The sequence below is a fragment of the Schistocerca nitens genome, chromosome 2 (genome assembly GCF_023898315.1).
Source record: "Schistocerca nitens isolate TAMUIC-IGC-003100 chromosome 2, iqSchNite1.1, whole genome shotgun sequence".
Taxonomy (NCBI): Eukaryota; Metazoa; Arthropoda; class Insecta; order Orthoptera; family Acrididae; genus Schistocerca; species Schistocerca nitens.
In genome coordinates, this window is record NC_064615.1 from 601,382,697 (window position 1) to 601,394,384 (window position 11,688).

The 11,688-nt window shown below is 42.1% G+C and overlaps 1 non-coding gene across 1 annotated transcript; it reads right to left on the reverse strand.

Moving 5' to 3' along the window:
• Positions 1-217: 217 nt before the first annotated feature.
• Positions 218-290, reverse strand: Trnaa-cgc (transfer RNA alanine (anticodon CGC)). Its single transcript has one exon. It is a non-coding gene; the product is annotated as a tRNA-Ala (tRNA).
• Between the last annotated feature and the right edge of the window lie 11,398 nt (positions 291-11,688).

Below are 11,688 nucleotides of genomic sequence, written 5' to 3' on the forward strand. Positions count from 1 at the left end.
TGTCCCATAACACCCGTTCAAGTTCAGTGTAGAAGCCGTTGGTGGTGGTGGTGGTGGTTAGTGTTTAACGTCCCGTCGACAACGAGGTCATTAGAGACGGAGCGCAAGCTCGGGTTAGGGAAGGATTGGGAAGGAAATCGGCCGTGCCCTTTCAAAGGAACCATCCCGGCATTTGCCTGAAACGATTTAGGGAAATCACGGAAAACCTAAATCAGGATGGCAGGAGACGGGATTGAACCGTCGTCCTCCCGAATGCGAGTCCAGTGTGCTAACCACTGCGCCACCTCGCTCGGTGTTGAGCCGTTGGCTCAGTTTTTTATTACAGAGGGCAGATAACCCTGTGACCGAACACGCTGAGCTACCGTGCTGGCGCCGACTGAGCTACCGATGCACGACTCAGGTGCCGTCCTCACAGCTTTACTTCCGCCAGTATCTCGTCTCCTACCTTCCAAATTTCACAGAAGCTCTCCTTTCTTCCAGGAGCATTACTTCTGCAAGTTTCGCAGGAGAGCTCCTGTGAAATTTGGAAGGTAGGAGACGAGATACCGGCGGCAGTAAAGCTGTGAGAACGGGTCGTGAGTCTTGCTAGGGTTACTCAGTTGTAGAGCACTTGCCCGCTAAAGGCAAATGTCCTGAATTCAAGTCTCTGTCCGGCACAAAGCTTTAATCTGCCAGCAAGTTTCATATCAGCGCACACTACGCTGCAGAGTGAAAATTTCATCCTAGTGGTTGGTCTGATTACAGCGAGATGGATTGTGTACTTGTACTACGGTATATTGATAATTTTCACTTATGGACCGTCTGACAGCAACTGAATAAAACACAATTTTAGTGCCATATGCGTTTCGCCTTTATTTTCTGCAAGGCATCATCAGTGGCCTGGAATATGTTTTATTTCTTTTATTGCGTCTGTGGTGAGGATGCTGTGGGATGAGAGATTTTGTTCTATGATTTCTATTGTTTCTGTGATAGGGATGGAGGTATACATATTTTCTATATCGAATGAAATCAGTGATGCTGTGTGTGGTACCTGTATGTTCTGTATGTTTTCTATTAGGTTTCCTGTGTTTATCACTGTTCTGTTGTTTTCTACTTTATAGTGTTTTGTAACTAACTTTTGGAGGTGTTTGCTATGCGGTATGTTGGGGTTTTCTTGAAGTTGATAACAGCTCTCATTGGCATTCCGTCTTTATGTACTTTCGGTTGACTGCGGAGTGTTGGTGATTGTGGGTTTTTCTGTGTTAAGTAGTATTTCTGTTTGTCTGTGAGTGTGTGTTCAATGTTTTTCAGAGTTCGTTTCACATTTGCCTGGAATCGTGTAATTGGATCTGACTTCAGTTTTTCTATGGCGTTGGTGTTTATGTATTCCTTGGTTTTTGTGATGTATTGCTCTTTATCCATGAGTACTGTTACATTTCCCTTGTCTGCTCTTGTTATTAATACACTCCTGGAAATTGAAATAAGAACACCGTGAATTCATTGTCCCAGGAAGGGGAAACTTTATTGACACATTCCTGGGGTCAGATACATCACATGATCACACTGACAGAACCACAGTCACATAGACACAGGCAACAGAGCATGCACAATGTCGGCACTAGTACAGTGTATATCCACCTTTCGCAGCAATGCAGGCTGCTATTCTCCCATGGAGACGATCGTAGAGATGCTGGATGTAGTCCTGTGGAACGGCTTGCCATGCCATTTCCACCTGGCGCCTCAGTTGGACCAGCGTTCGTGCTGGACGTGCAGACCGCGTGAGACGACGCTTCATCCAGTCCCAAACATGCTCAATGGGGGACAGATCCGGAGATCTTGCTGGCCAGGGTAGTTGACTTACACCTTCTAGAGCACGTTGGGTGGCACGGGATACATGCGGACGTGCATTGTCCTGTTGGAACAGCAAGTTCCCTTGCCGGTCTAGGAATGGTAGAACGATGGGTTCGATGACGGTTTGGATGTACCGTGCACTATTCAGTGTCCCCTCGACGATCACCAGTGGTGTACGGCCAGTGTAGGAGATCGCTCCCCACACCATGATGCCGGGTGTTGGCCCTGTGTGCCTCGGTCGTATGCAGTCCTGATTGTGGCGCTCACCTGCACGGCGCCAAACACGCATACGACCATCATTGGCAGCAAGGTAGAAGCGACTCTCATCGCTGAAGACGACACGTCTCCATTCGTCCCTCCATTCACGCCTGTCGCGACACCACTGGAGGCGGGCTGCACGATGTTGGGGCGTGAGCGGAAGACGGCCTAACGGTGTGCGGGACCGTAGCCCAGCTTCATGGAGACGGTTGCGAATGGTCCTCGCCGATACCCCAGGAGCAACAGTGTCCCTAATTTGCTGGGAAGTGGCGGTGCGGTCCCCTACGGCACTGCGTAGGATCCTACGGTCTTGGCGTGCATCCGTGCGTCGCTGCGGTCCGGTCCCAGGTCGACGGGCACGAGCACCTTCCGCCGACCACTGGCGACAACATCGATGTACTGTGGAGACCTCACGCCCCACGTGTTGAGCAATTCGGCGGTACGTCCACCCGGCCTCCCGCATGCCCACTATACGCCCTCGCTCAGAGTCCGTCAACTGCACATACGGTTCACGTCCACGCTGTCGCGGCATGCTACCAGTGTTAAAGACTGCGATGGAGCTCCGTATGCCACGGCAAACTGGCTGACACTGACGGCGGCGGTGCACAAATGCTGCGCAGCTAGCGCCATTCGACGGCCAACACCGCGGTTCCTGGTGTGTCCGCTGTGCCGTGCGTGTGATCATTGCTTGTACAGCCCTCTCGCAGTGTCCGGAGCAAGTATGGTGGGTCTGACACACCAGTGTCAATGTGTTCTTTTTTCCATTTCCAGGAGTGTACGTTATTGTCTGTTAACTTTTGTTTTAACCCTTTCATAGTAGCTGCTTCTGTTTGGTTGTTCTTATTGTGTGTCTGCTGTGTTTCTTTTATTATGCCTTTTATTTCTTCTTTTACTAGTTCTCTTGTCAGTACTATGTTTATTTCACAGTTATTTTGTTGTTCTTCACGTGTAAGGATGTGTTCGGTTTCTACTATGAGATTTCCTATGTATTGATTGTTCACTTTGCTATTGGTGCAGTGTTTCAAACCTTTTTCCAAGAGCATTTTTTCATTTTCGTGTAGTTCTGTCTCTGTTAGGTTAACTAAGCGTGGATGGAATGTGTGTTGGTGTTCATGTGGTTTCACATTTAAAATGTAAATGTGTGTTTGCGTCTTTTTTACTGTGTGTTTCATTATCTTCTGTTTATGTTTGGTTTGTAAATGTTTCATTGCTGTGTATGTGTTGTGTTCAGTTTTTTCTACTAGTGCCAGAAAAACTGCGGCGTTTCCTACGTTTTTTGCCAATTCTAGATGAGTCTCATAGAGCATCATGTTTAGGTGTTGTTTTTTTCGAATAGGGCATCTTAATTTCATGTAGTAACCAATATCGTTCTGCAAATGATTTCGACTTTTGTGCCACTGTAGAACAGTTTTTAACCTTTACATTAATGTAACTTGGAATTAAATCGTTCTTTTTGCATGCTTTGTTGAATTTTATGTGCTGTATCGTCTTATGGTGTCTCAGATGTATTTTCTTGAACCTGTTGTACACGTTGACAGGGAATGCTTGACATAGCTGTATTGACATCTTCAACTTTTATAGTCCTGTCTTCCTCAGTTGCGTGTAATATTACGGTATATTAATAATTTTTACTTATGGACCGTCTGACAGCAACTGAATAAAACACAATTTTAGTGCCATACGCGTATCGCCTTTATTTTCTGCAAGGCATCATCAGTGGCAGGTTGCGTGGACAATTTCCTACATATTACGCTCCTGTTGCATTTTTGGTGTTGTTCTTCCTCTTATGAACGCCAATTTGCGGTTTTTTCCCCCATTCTACAACACTATGCACTGAACGCTTGTTTTAAAGTCACCTAGAAAGATAATCACAAATGAAAGTTTCAAAATCATATATCGGTACAGCTACGCGGATGACATTATTTGTCTGGTAGATGAGCCAAGTGAAAAAATAGATGAACTCCATTCAGAAATAAACAAAGCTCATCAGAACATAAAATTCACACTTGAAAAAGAAAAAGAAAATCAAATAAATTTTCTTGACATTACAATTAAAAAAGAAAATGGTAAACATACATTTAACATCTTTAGAAAACCAACAGCCACAGACACAATAATACATTCCACTACCAACCACCCCCACAGCCAGAAACTTGCAGCACTAAGACACATGTTACATAGATTAAACAGAATCCCACTCAGCAAGAGAAACTATGAACAAGAAATGAGTACAATCATACAAATAGCTAGGAACAACGGGTATGACACACATGTGGTACACAAGCTCAATCAAAAAATAAAAACACAAATAAAAAACAAACACAACAGTTCCACAATACAAAAGAACTCACAAGCTGAAAACCTACAAACACACTCAACAAACACACACAATGACAACAACACACAGAAAAGAACCAGATGGTACACCATGACCTACACACATAAACTAACACACAGAGTTGCAAACATCCTAAAGAGACAGGGCTTCAAAATAGCATATAAGCCTGAGCAAACCCTTCAATCACACCTAAGGCAGCCAGCTACCATGAGAGACAAATTCCAACAATCAGGAATATATAAACTTTAATGTCAAAGTTGTGATGCAGTATACATAGGCATGACATGCAGGAATTTTCAAACAAGATACAAAGAACATATCAGATGTTGGAAGTTTGAAACAAACCATTCCACATTTGCACAGCATTTAAAACACTACAACCATCATCCTACAAACATGGAACAAGAAATGAAAATAATGAGAATAAGCAACCATGACAAACATCTTATACAAATGCAAGAAAACTTCCATACCCAGAAAGCCATAGCAGAAAAAAAACATGTGATAAATGAACAAACACACATCAGCACAGGCTCCCTACTACACTTAGTAAAGGAAATGATAACATAAAATAAAATAAAAAAAAACTCTTCCCCACATCATCTGGAGACACACACACACACACACACAGCAAATATATATATATATATATATATATATATATATATATGCTGTGTGTTATATATATATATATATATATATATATATATATATATATAAAACACCAAAATGCACACACAGCACAAAAAAATATATATCACACCAAAAAACACACACACATACGCAAACGCACACACAATTTCATACACGAACAGACCACAAATACTTCAATAGTTCACTCATAAGTTTGGCAATAACATTTGAGCTTTGGCAAAAACATTTGACAGTCGGCAACAGAAACCAAAACATTGCTTTAAAACAAGCGTTCAGTGCATAGTGTTGTAGAATGGGGGAAAAAACAGCAAACTGGCGTTCATAAGAGGAAGAACAACACGAAAAATGCAACAGGAGCGTAATATGTAGGAAACTGTCCACGCAACCTGTATGTACAGTTCAAAACATTACTACTTAATAGGAAATACCAACCACCAGAACTGTTTATAACCTATAGGCACAATGACAAAAATGTAAATAAAATAGCTAACATATGTATATATTCCAGGCCACTGATGATACCTTGCAGAAAATAAAGGCGAAACGCGTATGGCACTAAAATTGTGTTTTATTCAGTTGCTGTCAGACGGTCCATAAGTAAAAATTATTAATATACCGTAACAATATATTCTTTTCCGATGTTATAGGATGACCTATCTTTGTGAAACAACCATAAAACAGTTGAAAAAAAAAACCAACCGAAACTAAATGACTCACTTTCTCCAACTTACGAAGGAACTGTGATTATCATTATCCACAACTATTTAAAAAGTATGTAAATGGTGAAATTTAAAATAAAAGATTATTCTGTACTTCAATATAAAGTCCACCCTGTTTCATTATTTAACATTACACTGAATATACGAGGCATGGAAGGGGAATTATAGGACTCCCATTCACGTGTCACGATGCACTACGTAAGGGAAGCAACCAGTCGGGTAGCAGAGTACACGTGGCGTGCACATGAGATTTTTTTTTTAGGCTAGGCGGTAGGCTGAGGTTCTTTGATGAACACTCGCCAGTCGATACCGAGATAGGGAAATCAGACTACGTTCAGAGTAAAGACACTTCGACCACCAAACTTTTATCAGTAAATTGTCGAAGTAGTAGAAACAAAGTTCCTGAATGTACTGCTCTCCAGGAAAGTTTTCGCACTGGCTAAAACTCGAGGTAGAAAGCTCTGAGACATTTAGGGACTCATGGAACTTTTGTCGGAAAGACAAATTAGACACCATAACTGGGGGAGTGTTAATTGCAGGTGACAAAAATATTGAGGTTGAAATTGAGTGTGACAGTGAAGTTATCTGGTCTCGTATAAGAGGTCTAGGTGAAACAACGTTAATTGTTGGATGTTTTTACCGGTCACGTGATTCCGCTGTGACAGTTACAGATTCAACTAAAGAAAGTCTATGGTCAGTAGCGCATAACCACCCAAATCACGCAATATTAGTTGGAAGCGACTTTAACATACCGGAGAATAGACTCGGATAGCTGTGGATTCGTCGTGGCAGGTACAGACAGACTGTCTTGCGAAATACAGTACTTTTGAACACGTATTCTGAAAATTGTACTGAGCAGCTGGTTCGGCTGCTCACATGCAATTGGAATATCTTAAACCTTGTAACTGCAAACAGGCCGGACCCTATCAACAGCGCCAGTGCAGACACGGGGATTAGCGGTCATATCATTATAGCAACTACGGTTACGAAATTTACTAAATCGCTCAAAAAGGCTAGGATAATGTTTCTGCTGTTAGTCTCTCTTAGACAGTGAACTGACATCACTTAGTTTCAGTAACATGGACGTAAATTTATTATGGGTAAAGTTTAAACTGGTCTGGAGAATTAAGTACCTAGCAAACGGAGTGAGAACGGGAAAGACCCGCAATGGCTTAGCAACGAAATTCGGAAAATGGCGAGGAAGCAAGGCCTGTTGCAGTATCGGTCAAAAAGAGAACACGCAGATGACGACGGGAAAAGGTTAGTAGACATTCGTGTCTCTGCTGAAAGATCTACGCTCGTTGCCTACAGCAACTACCACTGTCATAGCTTAACAAAAGATCTGGCCGAGAGAACGCGAGGAAATTCTGGTCCTAAGTGAAGTTTCTAATCTGGTTTGAGGGTTCCATCCAATTACTCGTTGGCCAGTCTGGTGTTGCAACTGAAGATAGCAAAACGAAAGCCGAAGTTTTAAATTTCGCGTTTAAGAAATCGTTCGCGTAAGAGAATCTTACAACCATACCGTCATTTGACCGTCGCATGGAGTCTCGAATGGTGACATAGTAAAAAGCATCCTAGGCGTAGAGACACAACTTAAAGAGATGGAAACAAATAAATTGTCATCTCCGGATAGAAACCTGGTGTGGTTGCGAATCTCTCGCCCAGCGCAAAGTCCCAGGAGACTGGAAAAAAGCGCAGGTACTCCTTTCTATAAGAAGAGTAAAAGGACAGACTAATATCCTTAACATTGGTTTGCTCCAGGATTATAGTACATATTCTGAGTTACAGTATAATAAATTTCCTAGAGATCGAAAATATCGCTCGTGTGAAACTCGGCTTACCCTTTTCTCACATGATATACTGCGAACTATAGATGAATGGAAACATGCAGATTCGATATTTCTAGATTTGCGAAGAGCATTTGACATATTACCCTATCGTAGACTGTTAAAAAAAGATCAGAGCATAAGGAAGAGGTTTCCAGATGTGTGTGGCCCGAAAACGAGTATCGCGAGTGTTCATCAGAGACAAGGATATCGCCAGAAATGATCCAGGAGAGTGGATAGGACAGCCGTTATTCTCTATATACGTAAAGGATTTGGCGGACGGACTGGATACCAGTCTGTGGTTGCTTGCTGATGATGATGGTTTGGTGTACGGTAAGTTGTCGAAGATGAGTGACTGTCGCTTGATACAAGATGACTTAGAGAAAATTTCTAGTTGGTGTGATGAATGGCAGCTAGCTCTAAATGTAGAAAAATGTAAGTTAATGCGGATGAGAAGGAAAAACAAACCCGTAATGTTCGGATACAGTATAAGCAGAGTCCAGCTTGACACAATCTCTTCTAAATACTTGGGAGTAAGGTTACAAACCGATATGAAATGCGATGAACACGTGAGGACTGTGGTAGGGAGGACGAATAATCGACTTCTGTTGATAGGAGAATTTTAGGAAAGTGTGGTTCATCTGTAAAGGAGACCGGATACGAATATAGGACGCTAGTGCTGCCTAACCTTGAGTACTGCTAGAGTGTTTTGGATCCGTACCAGGTCTGATGAAAGGAAGACATCGAAGCAATTCAGAGGCGGGCTGCTAGATTTGTTACAGGTAGGTTCAAACAACATGTAAGTGTTACGGAGATGCTTCTGGAATTCAAATGGATACCCCTGGAAAGGAAGCACGTTCCTTCCAAGGAATACTACTGAGAATATTTAGAGAACCTGAACTTGAAACTGACTGCAGAACATTCCTACTGCCACCAACATTAATTTCGCGTAAGGCCGACGAAGATAAGACGTGAGAAATTAGGACTTATACGGATGATATCGGTTTTGCCTCGCTATACCTGCTGGTGGAACAGGAAAGGAAGCGACTAGTGATGGTAGAGGGTCCCCTCCACCAAGCACCGTACGCTGGCTAGCTGAGTATGTGTGTGGACATAGATGTAAATAGTAGGGAGATGTCGGCACAAGCCCACATTTGATATCAAATTGATATGAGGATTAATTAAATTGAGCAGTTAATTACCCATTCAAAACCACCCCCTACCCCCAGAAGACGTCATGTGTTTCCCTTATCTGGCACATCTGTCCCCGTTCCCTCCTTCTCCTCCCCCTCCCGCTCTCCCACCAACCCTATTGAAAGGAATGTCGAATTTTGGCGGGAATTTAGAATTTGTTGGGAATTCCATTGTCCTAGGGCTATGCTGACATCCGACTCCTCCCTCTCCTACAGGAATAGGCGGGAAATTAGAAACGGCAATGGCCCTTCCGTCGAACCTTAGTCCTACTGGACAGAGTGCCCAAGTGCGCCCCCAAACACATGGAAACTGTCCAGACACAAGAGAGGAAGGTTAGGTTAGTGTACTTTATTTATTTTGGTTGGGAAGCAGAAGCAAAGATCGTTCCTAATCCCGCTGGGAAAAAATTTCACAATACAAGCTGGCAAGAACAAAGGCTGGAGTGGGAGGTACTACTTTTATTATTTTTTGTGGGAAATATGTTCAACTGATGAGATATTCATGCTGGACAGAGTGGAGTTAAATAAGTGTATTTCCTGTAAGCATACAGCTGAGGACTTATCTATTACTGTTTGATGTCAAAGTTCACTACAGACTCCTGATTAACAATCACCCTGCAGTGCAGGTAATCGAAGCCAATACACACTGCAACAACTGAGGGAAAATCCATCCTGCTCTAATTACACATCGAAGTTGTAGTGAAAAAAAAAAAAACGAGCACTCATAAACAACAGATCATAATGAACAATGTACAAGGGAAAATCCTCATATCAAAAGTTTTCAGAGGGGATGGCAGTTGGTGAATGTGCTTTCTCCTTGATATACAGCCAAGAACTAGTGGGATCTTGTGTACTCCCACCTCCCATCATCCCCCTTCCGTCCATCCCTCCACCTGCGGTGGAGACGCAGGCCTTTTAAAACAGCCAGCTGCTACTGTTTCAAAATACCGTGGCCTGCTTTGCGCCCTATGGCCATCCCCCACCCCTCCAGTAGACAAGCTGGTCACACCTGTTCCAGGCATCTGCCATTCACCAATAGAAAATGATGTAAAGCCAACCAAACAATACGAGAAAAATGACGGCCAACCCAAGTGCACCATGTTTCTTAGTCTAAAATATAGCAGCACCACCTACCACACACGCCTCCCTCTGGTCGGGGCACAGCTACCTAGAGAGACCACACGCCCACACACATTGGACTATCACCACATTGCTCCCGCAACTGCCTGCCATTCTGCGTGTGAAAACACTGCACTGTAGCAATTGCATTTAACGTCAATGCATCTCTTATAATCGAGCATCTATTAAAAGGGAAAACACAATTGCGATTGTAGTAAATGTCTTCTTCCCACGAAATTAGGTGCAGTCCATTTTCTTATAGTTTTATGAGCAATGTTGGTCTAGTTTTTGTTTTCAACTGCAAGATACAATTTGCATCTCATTATTTTGCGACATCCAATGACGTGCACCGCCGACAATTACAAATGACCAAAATTCAGAGGTCTATATATGTCCACCCTGGGTAAAATCGGGGAAAAGACTTCCACTATTTTGCTGCGAAATCCACTGATCACCAAAGAATGTACTCGTTATTCTGAAAAAGAATGTATATGTTAAGCAATTTCTTTCAGCTTGATGGAGAAATTACACGACCTGGGAAGATCTCTCACATTCTAATCAGTGTCTGTAAATAAACTGTCATGCACATGTATTACAAACATTGGGAACACATGAAATAACATTACAGAATACAATCTTTCACCCCATATGGCCACATGTCGAAAGAAAGCACCATCATTTTATGTTGAACTACAACAAGCTATTATTCGAGATGACGTTGCTGTTTTATATACTATGACAAGTCCTGTTATACCTATGCAAAACTTTATCACACTGGTGTTCATGAAACGAATTGTGAAAGCGTATCTTGTAACAGAACTTACTATAAGATTTTAATGCGTCTATGTCTTCAAATACTTCGAAACCAATTTCCATCGGCATGTTACATTTGACATTTGTGCTCCATAGCTCCCCTCTACCAACCTCTGCGTAACATTTCTTTTATCCAGCAGACAGTCTTTCACAGTAGCGACAGATTCTTGCATTCTTAGTTTTGCAAGTAATTTGATCATCACAGTCTTTTTCACACAATTCACTCACATGTCGGGAAAAAAATACTATCATTTGAGGTTCCACAACGACCTATAAGTCAAGTGTTGTCTATTTTGTAGTTAGAGGTTATAAAGTATGAAATAATATAGGACGCGTGGTAACACCTGTTTTTTAAACACGCAATCAAGACAATAATAATAAAAACAGTTATGAGTCCTCAAGAATAGATGCATCCGATTTCTATTATTTTTACAAACAAAATCGGTGTAGTTTTGAGAGAAATATATGCATCCAAACTTTAACCAGTTATACCACTCTATGTAATAGACTCTCCTATTAGGTTTTACTGCATAGCTCTCTCTTCCGATATATCGAAAAATGAATACCGTCTGCATGTTGACATTGAGCATACCACATATACACATATCTGGAGGCCAGCGGTCAATGGTGGTTTCACAGATCTGTGCAAATTTTTGTTGACTGTACGGGATGAAGACCATATCCAACAGACTATCAATGTATTGTTCCTTCGTAAGTAGTTTATTACATTGTTTTTTCAGCTGTAACACATTCAAGCAGTGTATGACTATAGCTTTGTACACTGCTATACGCTTTGTTTTTTTACCATGACTTCGAGATCTGTGTCATGTGGTAAACTGACATCAACACATTTCGATCCATTGGCTGTCACAGAAAGTTGAACATCGCATGATGAAAACTATGCAACTGCCACAACACACAGGTTGGTAAAAATAAAA